The sequence below is a fragment of the Centroberyx affinis genome, unplaced genomic scaffold (genome assembly GCF_046629955.1).
Source record: "Centroberyx affinis isolate AG114_WGS23_722 - 3 ecotype Tasmania unplaced genomic scaffold, CSIRO-AGI_Caff_v1 ptg000375l_1, whole genome shotgun sequence".
NCBI classification, from domain to species: domain Eukaryota; kingdom Metazoa; phylum Chordata; class Actinopteri; order Beryciformes; family Berycidae; genus Centroberyx; species Centroberyx affinis.
Genome location: NW_027279044.1, coordinates 20,728 through 40,628, shown reverse-complemented (window position 1 = coordinate 40,628; position 19,901 = coordinate 20,728).

Sequence of the window (19,901 nt, the reverse complement as noted above, 5' to 3'; positions counted from 1 at the left end):
CTACTGGCTAGCTCAATTCTGGTAGCTAGCTATAGCTAAATGTGAACCTGTATCCCTCTAGATTCTGTTTCTAATGCATTTTTCAGTAGGGAGTCTAAAATGATTCCTGATGTTTGTATAATGAGCACAACAGTGGGGCATAACTGGCCTGTAGGCCTACTTGATCTTCTTCATTTCTCAGTATGACCTAAGTTCAAAATGGCCACCATGGGAATAAGGTCTATCCCACCCTTGTCTTTCTATTTGATTAATTAGTTGAATTAATTTCTCTCTACAACACAGAGAAGACTGCCGACCAATGGATATAAAGTATATAAAGTCAGCTTTCCATTGGTGTGTTCCAACTCTATTCCTCATGACAAAGTGAAGAGGAGGATGAGGGTGCACCTGTAAACAAGCTCACAAGGCATTTATCCGTGGTGAAGTATTTACAAACCAAAAAAAAAAAGAAAAGAGAGAGCTGAGATCCCCTCGTTAAACCCGCAGCCCTTCAACAACCACTTGTTCGATTGAGGAGGTGGAGGAGAGGAACCCGCGTAGCGTCTCTCTGCGGAGCGGAGCCGCGTTTCGTAACGACACATCGGGATTCCTGGGCCGTAAACAAAAGGACTGTGATCAGCGCAGGAGACCCGCTGCCAGAACACGACTCCAGCCTGTTAACATTCTTCTGGAAAAATCTGCTGATTGTAAGGAGAGCGGAGGGGAGCGGGGCGGGGAATGGTGTCATGGAATGAGGCATGTGTTTATGGCTTTTTGGCAAGGGCAAAGCTGGCTGTTTGGACAGTATGTGTTCTATCCCTACCACGTTTACTGACTCCTTTGTGCAAAAGACAAGTCAAAGCGTTGACCAAAAAAACAGGTCAAAAAGCTATGTTTCTATCTGATGTTTCCATAAAAAAATATTCATAGAAATACATACAGTAGATGTTTAAAACAGTTTAAGCGAGTCAATTTTCAATCATTTCCAATCCAAAAAAAAAAGCTGTATACATTTTGCTCAACGCAATGTTAAAACATAACGTGTGATGTCTCAATTTAAAAAACAAACAAACTAATGAACAAATTGAATTCGAAAGAGGCAAACGGAGCCAGAGGCAACATCACTGAGGAATGAAGGGAGGCTCCGCTAACCTCGCTAGCCTCAGCTGGGACCTCATTTATAAAAAGGCTCTGTGTGGTTTTAATCCAGGCCAGAGCTGTGATTCATGAAAAATGCACGTGTTTTATTCCCAAAATGAGCCGTGTACAGTGTGAGAAAAGGGACACCTACTCTGACAAAATGATTGATAGCGCAAGATTAAAACAAAGTGTGGTACTTTTTAAAGGCTAGTGGGTCACTTACGTCTTCGGTTGACAGAATGAGAACACTTTTAAAAACTGGAACTTTTTTCTTTTTTTTTTTAAAAATGGATAGGCTTACATTGACTTTCTCCTATTTTCAGTGATAAATCAAAAGGTAAAACAAGTTTCTTGCACGGTACAAATATCATATATACAGTTTAATTTGTATTTTTTCATATTATTTGATCATATGGAATTGAATATGAAGACAAAGAACTTTTTTTTTTGCAAATGAGGATCTACCATGACAGTCTGTGAGTGGAAGTGAGAGCGCTGGAGATCACCTGGTCGTAAATCCTTCATCCCTCTCTCTCTCTCTCTCTCTCTCTCTCTCACACACACACACACACACACACACACACACACACACACACAGACAGACTTTATCTATCTCTCTCACATACTCACTCACAAACTTACACACACACACTTGCTCAGCGAAGGCTCCGGCCCACAGGTCTTCGTGGCTCGGCTAGATTTACAGTCGCCCTTCACGTCCCCTCCAGGCTTTTCATTACCTCTCCTCCCGTGATGAATTGCCTCCAGACAGAATAGGCACCCGCTGTCCTCTGACGCATCTCTTCGCAGAAATGATGGCGCTCTTCAGGGCCAGGGAAACTGGAGAGGGACGAAAAAACAGTCCGATGCTCTTTTTTGGGAACGGAAAGATCAGTACGTAGAGTTTCTGGACCTACAGACGAATGATTCTCGAATCTTCTTTCCCCGATTGCCCGTGATTCTGAGGCCATAAATCTTTCAAACAACGATCTCTTCTCCTTCTTTACAGCTGTCCTGTTTTATTTTGTCTTGATAGAAAGCAGCGCTGATAGCTTTAACAGGAAGGAATGCCCACAAAAACAAGCCAGTACATCAAGAGAGCAAACTTGACCTCTTGACTGCGGTCAGAAGAACGCATTTTGCCATAAACCCTTCGGCTGCTTATCTGCCTCGACGCCGCCATCTTCCAGGCTCACAGACGGTTTGAACTTGACCTCGCATGACATCCCGGTCCTCAAGTTTTCAATTAGAGGTCTTGTTTTTTTTGTTTTTTTCTTTCGTTTTCCTGAACTCAAGTGGCTCTTTCCTATCTAAGCTCTTAATGGCCGGCCGAATAGCATTCCTCGACATTAGCACGTCATAAAAAACGAAAACGGCTTTCCTTCTGGATCTGTGGCTCCCTTGAGTTCGGCAGTACAGCCTTTATATGAAGGGTTTCATACCAAAATATTATACATCCATTTTAGAAGAAAAAAAAACCAACTTCACGTTTATTGCTTATTATTTGACGAACACTAAATGCTACTGTTTTGGAGGTAAAGTCAGGGTAGATAATATCTTCAATAACATTTCATGAAGCTTTTTATTCCAGCAATCATTTTTCAAATTGTGTATATCTTGTTCTGGATCTTCATATGCTTTATTCACTCTAGAGACCTAAGCCAGAGCAAATTTCAGGGGCAAATATCACTTTGAATACAGCATGCCTGCACTATGGAGGCTGTGTAAATGTAGTGACGGCTCAGTCAACAAAGCCTTTTAGACGTCCAGATGCATGTGATATCAGAGTTTGATTGCTTTTGTAAAAACCATAATCCCCTCTTCTTCTACTACGATCCCTCTGTTGTTGCTTTCTGAGCACGGCCATGTTCTGGAGGCCCAAATTTATTCCCAGACTCTCTTGTAACTTTTTTTTTGATGACCCTGTGGTGTAATTATTTGTCGTTTACTGATTGGGATCGACCAAGAAGCAGCAACCAGCACAGCTTAAACATTAAATTCAGCTTTCACGCGTGTTCGTAAACAAGCTCATTCCGGCCATTTGTGGTAGCTGGCGATTTTGCGGCACGCTGCCCTCGAAGAACAGAGACAAAAAGAAAGGAGAGAAGGAAAGAGAAAAAAAGACAAAATGTGTGGATGTAAGGAGATCTGTCTGGAATGCCTTGTGAGAGAATGCATGACCGAAAACCACAGAGTAAAAACACTGCCCTGCTTCTCGCCTGGACAGCGCCCAAAAAACATGAGCTGAGGAGACAGAGACCCAGACAGCGGTAGGAGATAGTGGAGAATGCCCCACAAAAATGCTACTTAACCCCGGCAGAAAAAAAACAACAACAAAAAAACACCATTCAACCCCTGAAAACATCCAGAGACGCCTCGGGTTATCAACAACAGCATTTGTGGTCTAATGTTATCTGATAGTGAAGAACAATGGAATACGATCCCTTGGAAGATATGATACCAGTAAGTCAGAGTTAGAAAATAAGAAAATAACATGTTGGGTAGATATGAAGAATTCCAACACACTCTATATATATCTGTTTTTGAACAACAACAACAGAAAGGTATGTGATGTTTATTGCTCAATACTTAACACATTCAGAAGGTAGCATCCTGTAAAATGTTACTATTTGTACTGTAAGTAAATGGCTCACAGTAACTTCATTGATATTAAGTAGATTTTTTACTTTATTTTGTTATCTTATTTTGTTAGTTAAGGGTTTTCAAATCATGGATATCTCATTTTTGAATGAATCTCTTCATATTTGATTATGTACATGCATGATCAAAACCATATCAGAGAACATTCAATGATGCCTTGGATAATCTGAAACAATTTGCAGAATAGTATGGATTGGGGCATTAGTTCATTAAACCCTAAGGCATGACAAAGTCCCTGCATCTGATTTCATTTGCTACCAAAACTATTGACTAAAATTCTGAGGAGTAGAGTGATGACTGATGACTGACAAGATAATATTATTGGTATTTGGTCAGTGTGATAAATTATTAGACATACTGTAGGCATGTTACAGTGAAAACTGGTCCTTAATGCTCCCATGATGTCATCTAATTTTGGTTGATCTTTGCTCTCCATTGTAATGATGAGATCATACTCACTAAGTTAGTCTAAGGTCTGACAAGTGCCACACATTGCTTTACCCACATGACGTCTATGATATTGGTTAACCCATAGAGATATAACACGTGTTATATCTCTATGGGTTAACATTCCTTGAAATAGTTCAACCAGGATGGGGCTGTCCCAGTAGCTCAGCTGTCTGCTAACGGTCTTCATCCTGTCATCCAATACCCTTTTCTGTCATTCTCCACAATTTCTCAATTATGATTTACAATTAATTCATTCTTCATTCAAAGGCCTAAGGAGTGAATAGGTACAGTGGAGAGTTTTAATAAACCTTATACTATATGTCACTCGTGGTTTTGGCCGCTTGCTTCATGTATAATGGCCTGTTTCAGAGGCTTTTCCGCCATGCTAAATATACAATTCTCAGGGAAACACTGAATACTTGTAATTTGGCATGAAAATGGTTAAATTTAAGGATATTGAGTATCGGCACAAAATATCGGTGTGGACCTTCAAAACCCCATATCATATGAACCCTATTCCCCACTGTGTTTTTATGATTTTACAATGTAATAAAGTTACAATGCCATGCAAATAGTGTTAAATTAACAAGCACAGCATAGAATACAAAACAAAACACCAGGCCTTGAGACCAGTTGCTGCTGTATTTTACTCTGACAAAGGCCAGATGCTCCACCCAGTTGGGCAGTGAGCTGGATCTTCAGCCAGTCCAGTTGTTTCTCCCACAGTGGGTTTCGTCTCTAATGTCCCGGAGCTGCTTTCCTCTGGGAGGATGTTTGACGGGAAATGAAACGGGCCAGAGTCTCTGTGGGGTTGAGGCAGCCACTTCCTGCACCAGCCTATGCCAACCCATGCCAGCCTATGGCTCAGCTCAGACCACCGTGAGAAAAACACTCTCCGACATCCTCCTGGAAACCAGACGGGGCCTTCCCTTCCCCTGCTGTAGCCTGACGAAAAAGCAAAGAAAGCCTTTCTTGACTCACACGCATGTACTCGCCGTCACGTGTGTGCACGTGCATAAGAGGGGGGGGGGGGGGGGGGGTCTGCATGCAAACGGGAACCCACACACGCAGCCACACACTGACCCAGTGACCCCCTCCGCCGTCGGTGTCAGCGTTGCAGACTTGAAACCAGATCAAACGATGTCGGCAAAAAGTTCAATTCCTGGAGGCATTAAAGATACGGACCCAGGCAAATGGCTCCAGGTCAGAGGGGGCAGCGGGTTCGAGGAGGAAGAGATTAAAGGCGCGCATGCAAAACAGAAAGAGGATAGGGGAGATGTGAAGATTTGCAAGGCGGGAGGCGGCCGCTATTGATGTTCTATGACTTTTAATGAACATTTGTTGAAAGATAAAAGAGAGCACGAGGGAGCGAGAAATGGAGGTATGAGAAAGAAAACAAATCAAGGTAAAGGAAAACAACAAAAGGAGGGAAAAAAAAGGGGGGAAGCAGAAAGGTGATAGTAGTGTAAGAGGCGAGGGGGAAACAGATGGGTTAGAGGAACTGAGGACCAGAGTGGAGGCAGTTGGAAGAGAAGCAGAGAGGCAAGCGGGGAGCATGGAGGGGAAAAAAGAGGAGAGGAGGAAGACGGGAGGTTTGGCGGTGAGGGTTTCCCTGATGAAGCACAGCTGACGGTGCTAACCTACCGCGTTCTCATGACAAGCCCCACCACATCAACCCGTCGACATTATTATTCAGAACATCCAGGGCCGGGGCCCACACACACACTCCTGACCCGCTGCACTGCACTGCGCTGCCTGCGTGTGTGTGATCTCGCATTCACAGACACGCACACACACATACCGAACACGCGAGAAATGTTCATTCACGCTCCCGCAATCAGGCACACACTACACACACTCTCCCACACACACACACACACACACACACACACTCTCTTCTCACACAGTCTATTCTTATGTTCTTTGGCTGTTGGTTTGGCTTCTTTTGGACTGAAGTTCCTCCAGTAGTAACCCAGTGATTCAGGTGCAATTTGTGTGTATGTGTGTATGTGTGTGTGTGTGTGTGTGTGCGCCTGCAGGCATGAGTATCATTACACCTTACCCCTGGCACCATACAGCAAACCGGAAAAGTCAAAGTGTTGCTATCATCTGGGTTGCCAGGTGCACAGCCCTTCCATCCCCTCAACCCCCTTTTTCAGTTTGCCAAGCTTGATCTATTTTAAAGGATAAAGCCGGTGTTTTTTAATGCATTGCTTACCGTCAACAAATCCTATGAAAATAACAAAATCAACAATGCGTGGCTACAATTACAATTGGCTCCAATTGTAAGCCAAAAACCTTGAAATACAGCTCACAAAGACATAGTTTCAGTTTTAAAAATCGCTAACTGTTACCACGAAATGTCGGGCTGTTGTAGTTATTACCAAATCAAATTCAAATGGGAACAAATTCTTCATTACGCCGGGGACTATTTTTGGTGCTACGGAACTACTTTCCTGAGATTGCAAAGTGTTTACAGCCGGCTTATTAAGTTGTTTGAGGAAAAATTCGGCTGGCCCGGAGCATCGTGATGATGAAATATGCTGCCCAGAGCAACGGCATGGCTCTGTGACGTGTTTTTAATCGTTTTTTTAATACAATGGAGTTCTATAGCTGCTGGGACATGGCTGCATTGGGCACCGGCTACTTGTTGGCAAAACAAAATCATTGCTGATTTTGTTATTTTCATAGGATTTGTTGATGGTAAGAAATGCATTAAAAAACACCGGCCTTATCCTTTAAGTATTGAAAGTGTCAAATTGATTTGGAAACCTCATAAATGCAGTAAGATGAAAAACGAAAAAACGTGGGTGCTGTGTCTCCGCTGTGCTGTGTCTTTGGCCCCAATGCCAAAACTGACCTAATGCAAAACACACTTCTTCATTATGTCACTTCATATTATTTCACCTTCATAACGCTCGTCCACACCCACGCAGTATTTCCTGCCATCCCCCTTTAAAAGCCTTCCCAGCCTGCTTGTGATGGATGTGCTGGAGTATTGACAGTGGCATGCTGAATTGGAAACTTCACTTCCACAATATATCTCCGCTCGTGTGCTTGTCAGCGCAGATGGGTGTTTACAGGAACAGCGGAAGGAGTCAGCAAACTAGCGACTCCAGAACACTGTGTACGTTGGTCATAAAAAGCCTCAACCACACACACACACACACACACACACACACACACTCTCAATATTTTCAAGGTGTCAGAAAATGGCGAAAAACGTCGCCGCTTCATATTTTAGCTTTATGGCTTCATATTTTCTCGAACTTCTCCTCATGAAGGGAGGTTGAGAATGCCAATGTGTGTGTGTGTGTGTGTGTGTTCACATCTAGTCTACATCATACATACCTTGTGTGTTCATCCTGTATTATATAAGTGTCTTGTAATGCGTCAGCGCCAATTAACGAAGGCAAATCCCTTGTCCATACGTCGGCAAATTAAAGAGATTCTGTATCTGATTCTGATGAATGTGTGTGTATTTGAGTTTCTTTATTTTTGAGCGAGCACTTCAATGCATCAGTGTGCATGTGCATGTCTGGGTGTATTCCCATTCCAAGAAAACAGATATTTCCGAGCGGCGTTTGGTGTTTTTACCTCTGGTTCTGGGGCCAGACCTGCCGCGCAAACAGTCTGCAGCTGCACCACAGGTAGTCGGTAACGTACATCACCTGACCAGCCATGTGAACAGTCAGCCCCCTTGGTAAACACTGCAGACACACACAGACGCACGCACGCACGCACACACACACACACACACACATCACTCATCAGACCCGTATCAAAAGACAAAATTGTCAATAAGGAAGTTCTGTTCAAAGTCTGCAGGGAATTTGCTCTGTTTTGCTGCTGTGTGTTGTTATCGTGGATGAAAGGTGCATGTGTGTATGTGTATTGTGTATTGATGTGTGTGTGTGTGACCCTTGACCTGAGCCTGTCTCTGCGTATAGAGTTTGTCCCGAGCAGAAAGATCAACAGACTGTTAGGTTGGAGGGCTGATAGAAAGATGGCTAGAGGGAAGGAGGCTGTTTTCCTGGCTTAATGCAGCACAGATGAACTTATACTGTAGGTTAAAAGGAGAATTGTATATACATCATATATGAAAAGTGCTTGGCACATATAGGAACTTTCAATTCACATAAACAGTGAAAAATCAGTAAAACTTACAAGGTTACAAGGTTTTCATACAGCAAAAGTGATTAGTAAGTTATATTTAATGAGGTTTTTAAATTCAGACAATGATTTGAAAATAAACTGTCTTCCTTTTGGGTGAGTTTTACAAGGCTTTTTACATGAAGTGTCTTCAGTGCAGTGTGTGTGTGTGTGTGTGGCGTAAGAGAGAGACAGAGAGAAAATAAAGTTTGTCCTTGGTTTCCATGGGCGTGAGAGGTGGAATGTTAAGCGGCTACATTTCCCACAGCCTGGAACACACATGTGCATGCACACACACACACACACACACACACACCTAAAAGGTGGCACGTGTGGTGTGAGAGAGCAGAGGTGAAGGTCTCGCAGCCCTTTGGGTTTTTCTGAAAAATACACACGGTACCTTGAACCATCCGTCAGACTGCAAGCCACCTACATCGCTGGTATAACCGCCTTCAGGACCATCAGTCACCCACTGGTCAGGAGGAGACACATGCATGAGCACGCACTGTTAAAATGTCCATCTTAAAATATGTCCATCATTAGTCTCTTAAAATATTACTTTTCTTAAAACAAGTGGAAGAACCTGCCAATGCGGCAGGATAATTTAACTTGTTTCAAGACTCAATAATAGATTAAATTACTTGATATTTTTGCCGTGCATACACACACACACACCATAAATCCTTCACTTATGCAACAATCATGTACGCACATACACAAGCATGCATTCATACACAAGGATGCACACATTTACACTTGATAGCTGCCCAGTAGTACCTTGGTGTTTTACTGTTGGTCACTGCACTGAGCAACTCACACACACACACACACACCATGAAGTCATGTCCATATCTGATTTCCTTTAAGAAAACACTTGCTGGTGGTCCAAGTCAGGGTGTGAAGCTGAACAATAGGGAAGGGCCAAGGGTTAATGAATGTGCAGACACGGTCACAAAGACGAAGGTCGGTTCCTCATTCTCTTCCTGTTCAAGGGCACTAATGGGAGTTAACACACACACATGCAAACACACACACCATCTATACATCCGTTTCTTGCCTTGGCCGGGTGTTCTGGGAGGAAGAACCGTGACGGAGTAACACAGGGGAACAATCAACAAGTTCTGCCCAGGAAGAGCTGCCCATCCCTGGGCAACGGAGCCAGTGAGGCCTGGGTGGAGGTCTGGAGGGTGTGGAGCGTGGAAGAGGAAAGCTTGGAAGGGAGGGTCCTGGTGAGGGATCCTTTTAGCCGCAGCCAAGGAGATCCTTCTGCGGTCACACACATTCGTACACATGGAAACACACACACACACGCACTGCTCTTCTCCCCTGGTGACAGGGGCAGCTTCCTCTTTCACACACTCACACTGGGCCAATACCAATACGCCCACATTGTGTTTGATCTGCGTTAGGTCCACATGCAGAGCAATGGAAGCCAGGAAACCCACATCTTTCATAGGCAGAAACGCTCAATTTGTTAGTGGAAACACCGTTGGACGTCATGCCTCATGAAGAACAATTCCCTTAGCTCAAAGGTCACAGAAATCACCAAGCCAATTTGTTTAAATTCAACATACGAATACAAAAAAAACACATTTCCTGACCTGAATAAATCAACTAAGTGCTTGTTGATCCAATGGACCAATCCTTCTTGATGGCTGCCTGGGGAAATCAATCATTTAGTCTGAAGTTTTGGTATAGAATACAGTATAAGCATAACATGCCATTCAACATTACTGTTTTTGAATGAGTTAGCGGGGCTCATGCATGAGACATGAGGACAGTATGACATTTAAAATGACCAGTCATCAGTAAAAACCACCCAGCATCACTCTCCCAGGGAAATCAAGCTGACGGTTTTCCCAATTACAATCTACTGTATGTCAATGCTCTGTCCTTGCTCATTAAATGCTACTTTAGCCCTTTATGGCACATGCAGGAATGTCTGAACTAGACTCAAAGATGACAGTGAGAAATGCAGGTGTTATTGGAATATTAGTCCAAACATTTCACGGGGAGGTTTCTTAGAAAAGTCCTCGTCATGTGGTTCTGGTTTTGCCTTCTGGGAAGTCGCTGGAAAATATGCTGCGAGGGTGTTCACCGGTAGCGACTGCTGCCCTGAGTGCCCGGGAATGTCTCCCCTGCTTTAACATGCCGGTGATGATGATGGCCATGGAGATGTCACTCAAGAGTACTATTTCACGCTTATTGATTGGTCACGGTTCTTGGGCATCGGAGCAGAGATGTAAAATGACATGACCGATGTGATTAGGAACAGGTGGGAGGTGGAAATGTCAAAGTTTCAATATTCTCAAGCATGCACCACAACATCCTGACTATAGATAGATAAAGAGATAGAAAGATAGAGATTTTACCAATGTCTATTTGTTTGTCTCTATAAGGAAAGAGAAGAAGAACTGGGTAGTTAGCATGAGCAGTGATAGCCACCATGGCTGAACAGACAAAGAAAAGAGAAAACCTACAGAAACTCAAACTTCATCAACAGATAATCCAAAGAAATCAGCACCGCCCACACTGATGGTGATTTCTGGGAAGTGCATTTCAGAAACACCACAGCAATGAGCGCTGAGCACCAAAGATGGAGACAAAATAAAAATAAAAAAAGAACAAGGAACTCAAGGATTACCACATTATGACAAATGTCACCTCTTGAACCCACTGAGCGTTCTAGCAATTCTTGGAATAAATTGCCAAACAAAGCGATACCACTCATCTCTCTCTCTGTCTGTCTGTCTGTCCGTCCGACTCTTCCACCCTGCACCCGATCACCCCCCCCCCCCCCCCCCAGCACCTGGTCTCAATAAAAGGGGGATTAGCGGAGGGGTCCCAGCTTTGGACAGCCAGCAAAGCCACTCTTATTTAAGAGGCCTCGGTGGTCACAGGAATGCTTTTCATTCCCATCCAGGGAGGGTAATGCTGATACGTCTGGTGATATGTGATAGCGGTATGTCCTGTCCTCTCCTCTTCCAAAACAGAGTCAGATGCCTCACCACATGTGTGTAAGTGTTTTCCAGACGACATTCAGCTGGCAGGTTGTCCTTCGACTGTCATCTCTTGCCTTAACCGTGGCACTTCTCTCTCTCTCCATGTCAGTAAAGACAAAGGAAGAAACGCTTGTAAATCTCTCTTTCTCTGCCCTCGACTCTCTCTCTGTCTCTGTCTGTCAGGAACGTCCTGCTCCCGTTCCCCCAAGTGTCTTTCCTTTATTCCCTCCATCCATCATTTCTTCCCTCCTCCACGTGGCTGTCAGTCCTCCTTTTTCGTGAAAGCTGTGTGTGTTTTTTTCACCGCCGTGACCCACATTCGAGAGGCGATGGCATGTTGTCGAGTGTCGGATGAAAACATATCAGTCAGAACGGACCAAAGAGGGAAACACAGCTGGAGCATGTTAGATCAGTTGATGCAGTGTGATGCAGTGCTGACTCGACCCAATGCTAAATTTATGGTGTGATTCAACAAATATGATGATGTGGTGCGATGTGAGGCAATGTGATTTAATGTGGTAAGATACGATACAGTGTGATTTGCAATGGTCTTGTTTGTTTACGGGACTTATAATAAAGTCTCAAAATGAATGTGTTAATGATTTATTGATGTTTAAATGCTACACATAGCATCGACCAGGTCTCTCTTGTGAATGAGACCCTGTGTCTCAATGAGATTACCTGTCTAAATAAAGGTTTAATAATAATAATCTACAGAATTCAAAGCCACTGGAAATTAGTGAGAGCAAACATCTATACCCCGGATCAAAAGTAAAGAGTTAAAGCCTCTCTAAATTGACCAACAACCCAAACAATCTGAAAATTTTCAGCCAAGCTTTGCAAGCAAATTAGCAGTTTACAAGGCAAAGTAGGAATAACAACCGATTCCTGCCCACTGAAAAGACACAGCTGTACATCAATACACTCTCAGCTCAATCCTGTTTTGACTGGCGGGGTTAGAGACTGTTTTCAGAGCAGCTTAGACGTTTGAATGGGGCGATGAGGTCACCGGAGGACGCCTCTAAAAGCACCGAGCGTTTCCATTCAGATTTAATAGGGGGAGTTTGACGTGGGCAGAGGAACTCCAGCCATGTTGGTCTTTGATGGAGCGCACCGGCGGAGTCCATTGTCTCCCGTCGAGATGCGATCTGTGAGAAACTCCCTGCAACATTAGCTGGCAGGTCGCAGAGATAACCCCTGCATGGCCTTCACTGTGACCCACAGGCCCTGTGTTGGTGTGTGTGTGTGTGTGTGTAATGTAAAGCTGTTTTGGGAATGAGAGTAATATTTGTTCCCAAACACGACCTTATACTGCTCCATCTCCTATCTTGTTTGCCTACTCAAACTGTGTTGGTGTATGTAAATAGATTTTATACAGTAGTGGAAGTATATTTACTCTACTTGCATACAATTTCGAGATAATATTCAAGTATTTCCATTATGTGAGACTTTATACTTCTACTCCACTACATTTCAAATGGAGAATATTGCACTTTTTACATTCCTCTGACACCTGAAGTTACTAGTTACTAGTTAGATAGGTTTTGCATGTGAAACATAGGATGAATTCATAAAATATGATACATTATCAAAGTTCAAGTCACCCAACTGAAAAAGGGAAGAGCACAAATGAACCACCAACTACTTTAGCCTAACCTTTACAGGTTATTGAATAGAAAATGTAACACTCCAAAATACGCAAATGGCAGACTGAATTAAGAATAAATGCTTTTACGTTTGATACTTAAGTACATTTCATTGCTAATATGAAAGAATTGGAGTACTTCTTCCATCACTGATTTTATATGTGGGATTGAAGCAATCTGTGTGTGTGTGTGTGTGTGTGTGTGTGTGCATGCATGTGTGTGTAATGTTTCTTTAATCCATACAGACAGACAGCCACGAGCCTCTCATCTGATTCAGCTTGACTTCGTGACTCCAGCCTTCGCCATTGTTACCCTATTTATATCTCTGTCCAATTAGACATCTGGAGACGATCTGCACTGCGTGTGTGTGTGTGTGTGTGTGTGCATGCATATGTGTGTGTGTGTGTGTGCCTATCAAAATGCTGACACAGGAGTTTTCAGGAAGGGCAGACAGGGTTGAGAAGAGGGGCTCTGCTGGTAACTGAATGATAGAGAGAGAGAAAGAGAGAGAGAGAAAGGTTTTGTGGTCATGCGATGAGTCAGGCTAACCCTAACCCTTTGAAAAGAAAAGGATGAAAGATGGCCGAATGACTTTGATAAAGTTTGCGGTCAGCCGATGGTGATTTATACCGCCGCTTCCCATAATAGCCTCCACTTCTGAGCGTGTGCGTGCGTGCTCAATTTCCAGGAGACAATGCACTTGCTTAATCGCACGCATATGAATTCTTCCCTTTCCGCCCGCATCAGCGTGTGGCAATGTCGGCCGCGTGTGCCAAGTGCCGAGTTCTCACAACGTTGCGTTGGGATTGTGTAAGCGTTGCTGCAGCGTCGGGGGTGCAGAGGAGGAGGAGGAGGAGGAGGTCAGTGGCTGCAGCTGTTTGCATGTCCTCATCCTGGAAGCAACCATGACTTCACCGCGAGCGCCGGTTCCGCCTCGCTTGAAAAATGAACTTAGCAATGAACTTCGCAGTTTAACACTCGCCGACCCTCCGGGATCCGCTGAATTTTGCTGTTTTTGTTGGTTTTTTTCTCCTTTTTGAAAGCTGTTTTTCTGGCACATAATCATCCCCGGCTTGTTGAGTAATTGAAATTGTGTTGATGACTTGGAGCGGTTCGCCTCGGCCTTGCTGTAAAGCCAGATGGGTGGTTCCTTTGTTCCGCACAAGTTAAATCAACTTTAAAAATATTATTGAAATCTTTATCACCCAGTAGCCTAACTGCACCCAGGTCTCCATGGCTCTTTCAGACCTAGTTTTGACTATCATTTTCAAAGGACATTTGTTCTATTTCATCACTCTTGTTCACTCTTTCACTCCATGCTACCCGCCACGTTCCCATCTCAATCATTCGTTCCTCCCTTCCTCCAGTCTGGACTCTGGAGTGATACTGTCCAGAGGCTCCGCTCTGTTTTTCCTCACCTCTCTCTAATGGCTTCTGATGCTCCCCGGCCTGCAGCACCATGTTCCCACCCTGCTAATAAATACCCCCTGGACGACTGGCAGCGCTCACCAAACACACCCCTTGGATTCCTTCTTGCAAAACCACACCAAGCGCTCCTCCGAAGTTGACATCGTTAAATATTCTACTTCAATTAAGCTTTTCTTTGTGTCACTGCGTCATTCTGGAAACATTTCTACAAAAAAACTGCTGTCCAGTTTGTCTTGAGTGTTTGGACAAAATCCTCCAATAGAGTTTTAGCAGTCATCTCTTTGGACAGAGATGTTTGGGTGCTTTCCCCTCCGCCAGCTGACCTCCTGTCTTCCAGTGTATCACCCTTTGACATTCACTGTTTATTCTTTGCTGAGTGGGAATTCCTCTTATGGACTTGCCTTCTCCACTTGAACGAAGGTTACTGGCCTTGCAGGGCAAAAGTCCATTTGCCTTCAGACATTCTTCATCTGCTGCAGAAGCCTGTGAGGGACTGAACTGATTTATTCAGGCATTCTCTGCATTTTTAATTTGCAGAAAACAAGTTACATCTTTCTGTCACATGCAAAATAAGACTGAAATGTGTGGGTAATGTTTAGATCATAAGCAATGTTGAGGATGATAGTGGAGTATACACATTGCGGATTCTCTTGACCTTTGACCAAGTTCTTGACTGAAGCTGACATGTTTTCCTGTGTGTGTGTGTGTGTGTGTGTGTGTGTGTGTGTCGGTCTTCATGTTGTGCCATGGTCACTCGCTGCATGCATGTGTGTATGTGAGCCCGTGTTGCCGGATCAGCGTCTGTTGGCCTGATTTAGTGGAGCAAAAAAAAAAAAGGTGCACTTCCTGTTGTTGTGTGTCTGGGTCTCACGGTCAATGACCTCGCGGGTCAGAGGTCGACTTCCCGCGAGAGTCCTGTCTGGCTGAGTTACAGTAGAGCGAGGGGGGCGAGGGGTGAGAGAGAGCACTCCTTTGAACAGAGAGCTCTCTCTGTTGCATGTCAACAGACGTGTGTGTGTGTGTGTGTATGTGTGTGAGATGGAAATCTGATGACGGGCAGTCAGTCACCAGCCCGTTGGCAAACTGTGTCACCCGCTCACCCAAACCGCCCCGCCCCTGCGAAATGGCCCGGTGCACTCTGACACACTGACACACTGACAGACTGACACACACCCACGCACACACACACACACACACACACACACACACACAAACACATACACCTATCAAAACGCTCCACGCACACAGAGACACGCAGTCCTAGTCACAGATAAATCATTGTGAGTGGAAGCTAAGTGGCCTAAAAGGACAGGGAGCTCCCACAGAACTAGGTCAGCGCCCGGGGGCAGCGGCTGGGCGGGCAGCGTAGCTCTGCAATTACCAGAGCAGACAAACATCGCTCGAAATACGCATTCAAATATGACAAATCTGCATACATAGGTGTGGGTTTATGGGAAAAATCCACGCTAAAACATGTCAACACTGTTAAAAAAAACAGCTATTGGCGAGGTATGTTTTTGTGGGTGTATTTTTCCCATTCCTGTGGACTACTGGCCAAAGACAACGTGCCATCATGTTGAGATATTTCCAGCGGCAGAGAGACCAATTGCTCCACCAACTGTAGCCTCAATAGACCAGAATGCAATGCAGCCACAAGGCATGTTGAGGATGAAACAATGAAAAAAACAGTATTTGTCCAAAAAAGCGCTTTTCTTCCAATAGGGGCGTCCCTTCTGATTATTCTAGCTCTATGACCGCAGCAGCATTTCAATAGTAATCCAAACGGCATGAGGCAAACACACCGGCGTCCTGCCTCAGATCAAATAGGGTTATTGAATTTCTGTGCCAGCTGTCCTGACGTTCAGCTTTAGTCATCCTTTGACCCAGTAGTGCTGAGTAACTGACTGACTGACCAACTGACTGGCTGGTTGACTGACTGGCTTTGAGAGCGTGGCGCTGCTTCGTGTCAAACAGAATGAGTTTTGTTTTGTCTCATGGTCCCAGGTAACACACACACACACACACACACACACAGGATTCTGCCTCGTCACGACAGACTTTCGCTCTGTGGTTTCTGAATTTACGAGGGGCCTTTCTCTCTCAGACGAACACAATAGCGCACACACAGTTACCCGGGAGTGTAATTATATCTCATTACAGACGAACCACACGACAAACACAGACAGCGCGGCTCGTGTCAACAATATGTTTAACATGGACGCCGCCACGCTCTATATCTGTGTCTCTATATACGCTGCTCTCTGCACACATCTTTATCGAAGTATACGACAAACCGTGGCGTGTCTGCATTAACTGTGTGTGTGTTAAATGTCACACTGCATTTGCGGACGGAGCCATGACAAAGTCCTGATTTGTCAAGTTTGCTGCACAGCTGCAGCATTGCCGCTCTGCTGCCAAGAGGAACTGCTTGGAAAGTCCTGAAGTGCAAATAAAGGACAGATGCAGGGTGGGGGAACAGCTACAATGGATACCACTATTAATATTAACTGCTAATATGCGTGTTCTTGTATGCAAATGTACAAATGAAGAGTTTGGGCCCAAAGTTAGATATCCAACCTTTGAAAGAAGTGACACCGACTCTTACTCTCTCTTAGTTTTTAAAGGACAGTAACTTAAAGCTGCACTGTTGCAAATGTGAGGTTTGAAAAATCACTTTATACCAAAGGAAACCAAAAAGGAGAAAGGGGCAAACGATCTGATGCTGGCGAGTCCAGCTTTCTTAAGAGTGCTCAGAGTCAGTTTGTATTTCTCTCTTTCAATTTGTCACTTCATGTGGTGGAGAGGATTTCCTGTCAGTGACCATGACTGACACTAGAATTTCATTTAGACAAATGGGGCGAATCTATGAGGTTTCAGTTAGTGTGGATGGGACACTGACAAAACACTTGCATAAAGTAAAAACCTTGGCAAGCAGCTTTAAGTCTTTGTTTGACAATAAGATGACACTTTTGCTGACTGGATCCTGCATATTTTAGAAATGTTAAAAGATGGACTTCAGGCAATTACTTTCCAAAAATGGATTTGTAGCATTTCACTATATCATTTTCACTCCAACTGTTCTCCAACACAATTCAACAAGAGAGGCAGATTTTGATGAGGAGGTTGTTTTAATGCTAAATACGACCACATTTACAAGTGAATGTGAAATATAATCCTGCATGGTTTTGCGCTCTGGGGGCACAGACAGGAGATTCTTGCACCTCGAGTCCTTGAAACGGAAACACGTCTGGAGTCTGGAGCGTGAATGAGGTCACGTGTGTGTGTGTGTGTGTGTGTGTGTGTGTGTGAGTGTGTGTGTGTGTGTGTATAAGACATATATAGACACATATCTGTGAAGGTTGAAAAAGGAAACCACGTATTGTTTCAGAGTGGCAGGTGTACAGCGTGTAGTTCAGCAACACATGCTCAGTCAGAGGAGGTGCAGCAGGAACACACACACACACACACACACACACACACACACACACACTCACACACACACACACCCTGCAGGTGGAAAAACTGAGAAGTCTAACTAGTTAACAGCCAGGAAAAAGAGAATGTTGTGAAATCTTGTCATCCGTCATCTATGGATATTATGAAGTGATGCACAGTGAACCAGACTTGGCGGCTCTAAAACAACAAAACCTATATCATTCCTGGTCTGGATCATGATGTTCCATGGGAATCGGGTATAATTTATCCTGGGAAAAAGGGCAAAGCATTGCTCATAATGTTGAAGCAGATGAGAGATGACGACCTTTAGAATAACAAGAGTCTCACTGCCTGTTTCTTACCTGTCTGTCTCTCTCTCCTCTCTCTCCCCACCTTCCATTGTCTTTCCCCCCCTTCCCTGTTTCTTCATCTTGCGACCTTTTCCTCTCTCCTCCCTCTCATCGCGCTTCCACACAGATCGTATGAACGTTCAGAGAGAGAGAGAGTTCAGAGAGGCAGGAATGTGTTTTCGTGACCCACATCCTTTGAACAGAACGTGTGCGTAAGAGGAACGGAGAGGGCAAAGCTGCTGACTTGTGGGCCTCGCACGCCCGCAAGCTCCCTCTCCAAAAACTCTCCTCCACCCTCCTTCTGTCTCTCTCTCTCTCTCTCTCGTTACCTTTCTCCTCACCTCTGCCCCTTTGACCCGCACTTTCCCACCAGCCCTTTTTCTGTCAATCTTCCTCCGCAGAAGGAAATCTAATCAAGGAGGGAGTGTCCTAATGGATTGTTGAAAGCGAGTGTGAGGTTGGCTGTGTATGCTGGCGCCGTTACACTTTCACAAGTTTGAATGTGATGAGAAGGCCTGGGACACCTGGGAGCTGCCCAGTGCAAGCACAGGCTTCTATTGGTGGAGGCTGGTGCAGGGATTTGAACCAGCAACCCTCCAGTCACAAAGCCCGTGTCTCGAAACTCCAGCCTGCTGCTGTCTATGTGCATATGTGAGGTCTCTATGTGTGTAATGCGTGTGTGTGTGTGTGTGTGTGTGTGTTTAATGTACTATGTGTGTGTTTTAGGTCTCTATCCTCCTCGCCCCCATTCACTTGGAGAAAGAGATTCCTCCCTGTCTGTCAGCAGAGCCCCATTAATACCTACTCCTACACACACACACACACACACACACACACACACACACACACAGATACACACAGATACATAAACTCCTCTGTCAGCAGCTTTGATGAAGGCTTACATGTTTGGAGGCACTCTTTATAGATTTAAAATTCCTAGAAAAGACATCCACATCAAACATGAACTTCACTGGATCTTTCCAAACAAACAAGCGACAAAGTGAATGGAAAAATCTGTTATGTCAATGTTTACAGCAAAATGTGTTTTGGTTCTATAATCCTAATAACATAGTCACACGTAAATCTTTCCTTTTAAAAATGGGACCAAACCTTCTAAGTGAGTTATATGTACTTAGAAATAAAAAGGAAAATATTGTTTTTTGACACTCTTATATGGCACAAAGACATGTTATGTTATTGCCATATAAGTTTTCCAGGGTCAGAAATGTGCATACCAATAATTTTAATGACAAAACTAATGAGGACTTCACACTGAATTTATTCATTGATGATCAGAAACAATCAAACAAAAAGCTGGGTAAACTATGGCAGAAACTCTAGTCTGTGATCTTCATAAGGGAGAAAATTCTAGTTTGAGAACTGTTTTGGGATTTTCTTAACCCTGTTTTCATGCAACTTACATCAGTCCGATATTACTTACTGTTCCACAATGCGCATTTAAAAGTTCTTTCAGCTGCAAAAAGTGGACAAAACTCTTAGTTTAGGTGTGTCAATGCTCTTCTGCTTCCCTGTTGACGAGCCCTCAATGATCATACCCAGTCTATGTGGATCAGTTCTATGGTAGATCTGGTCCGTCCAGCTGGCTTCGACCAAAACAAAGTGCTGAGCCAGGCAGACAGCGCGAGGTCAGTGTTCGC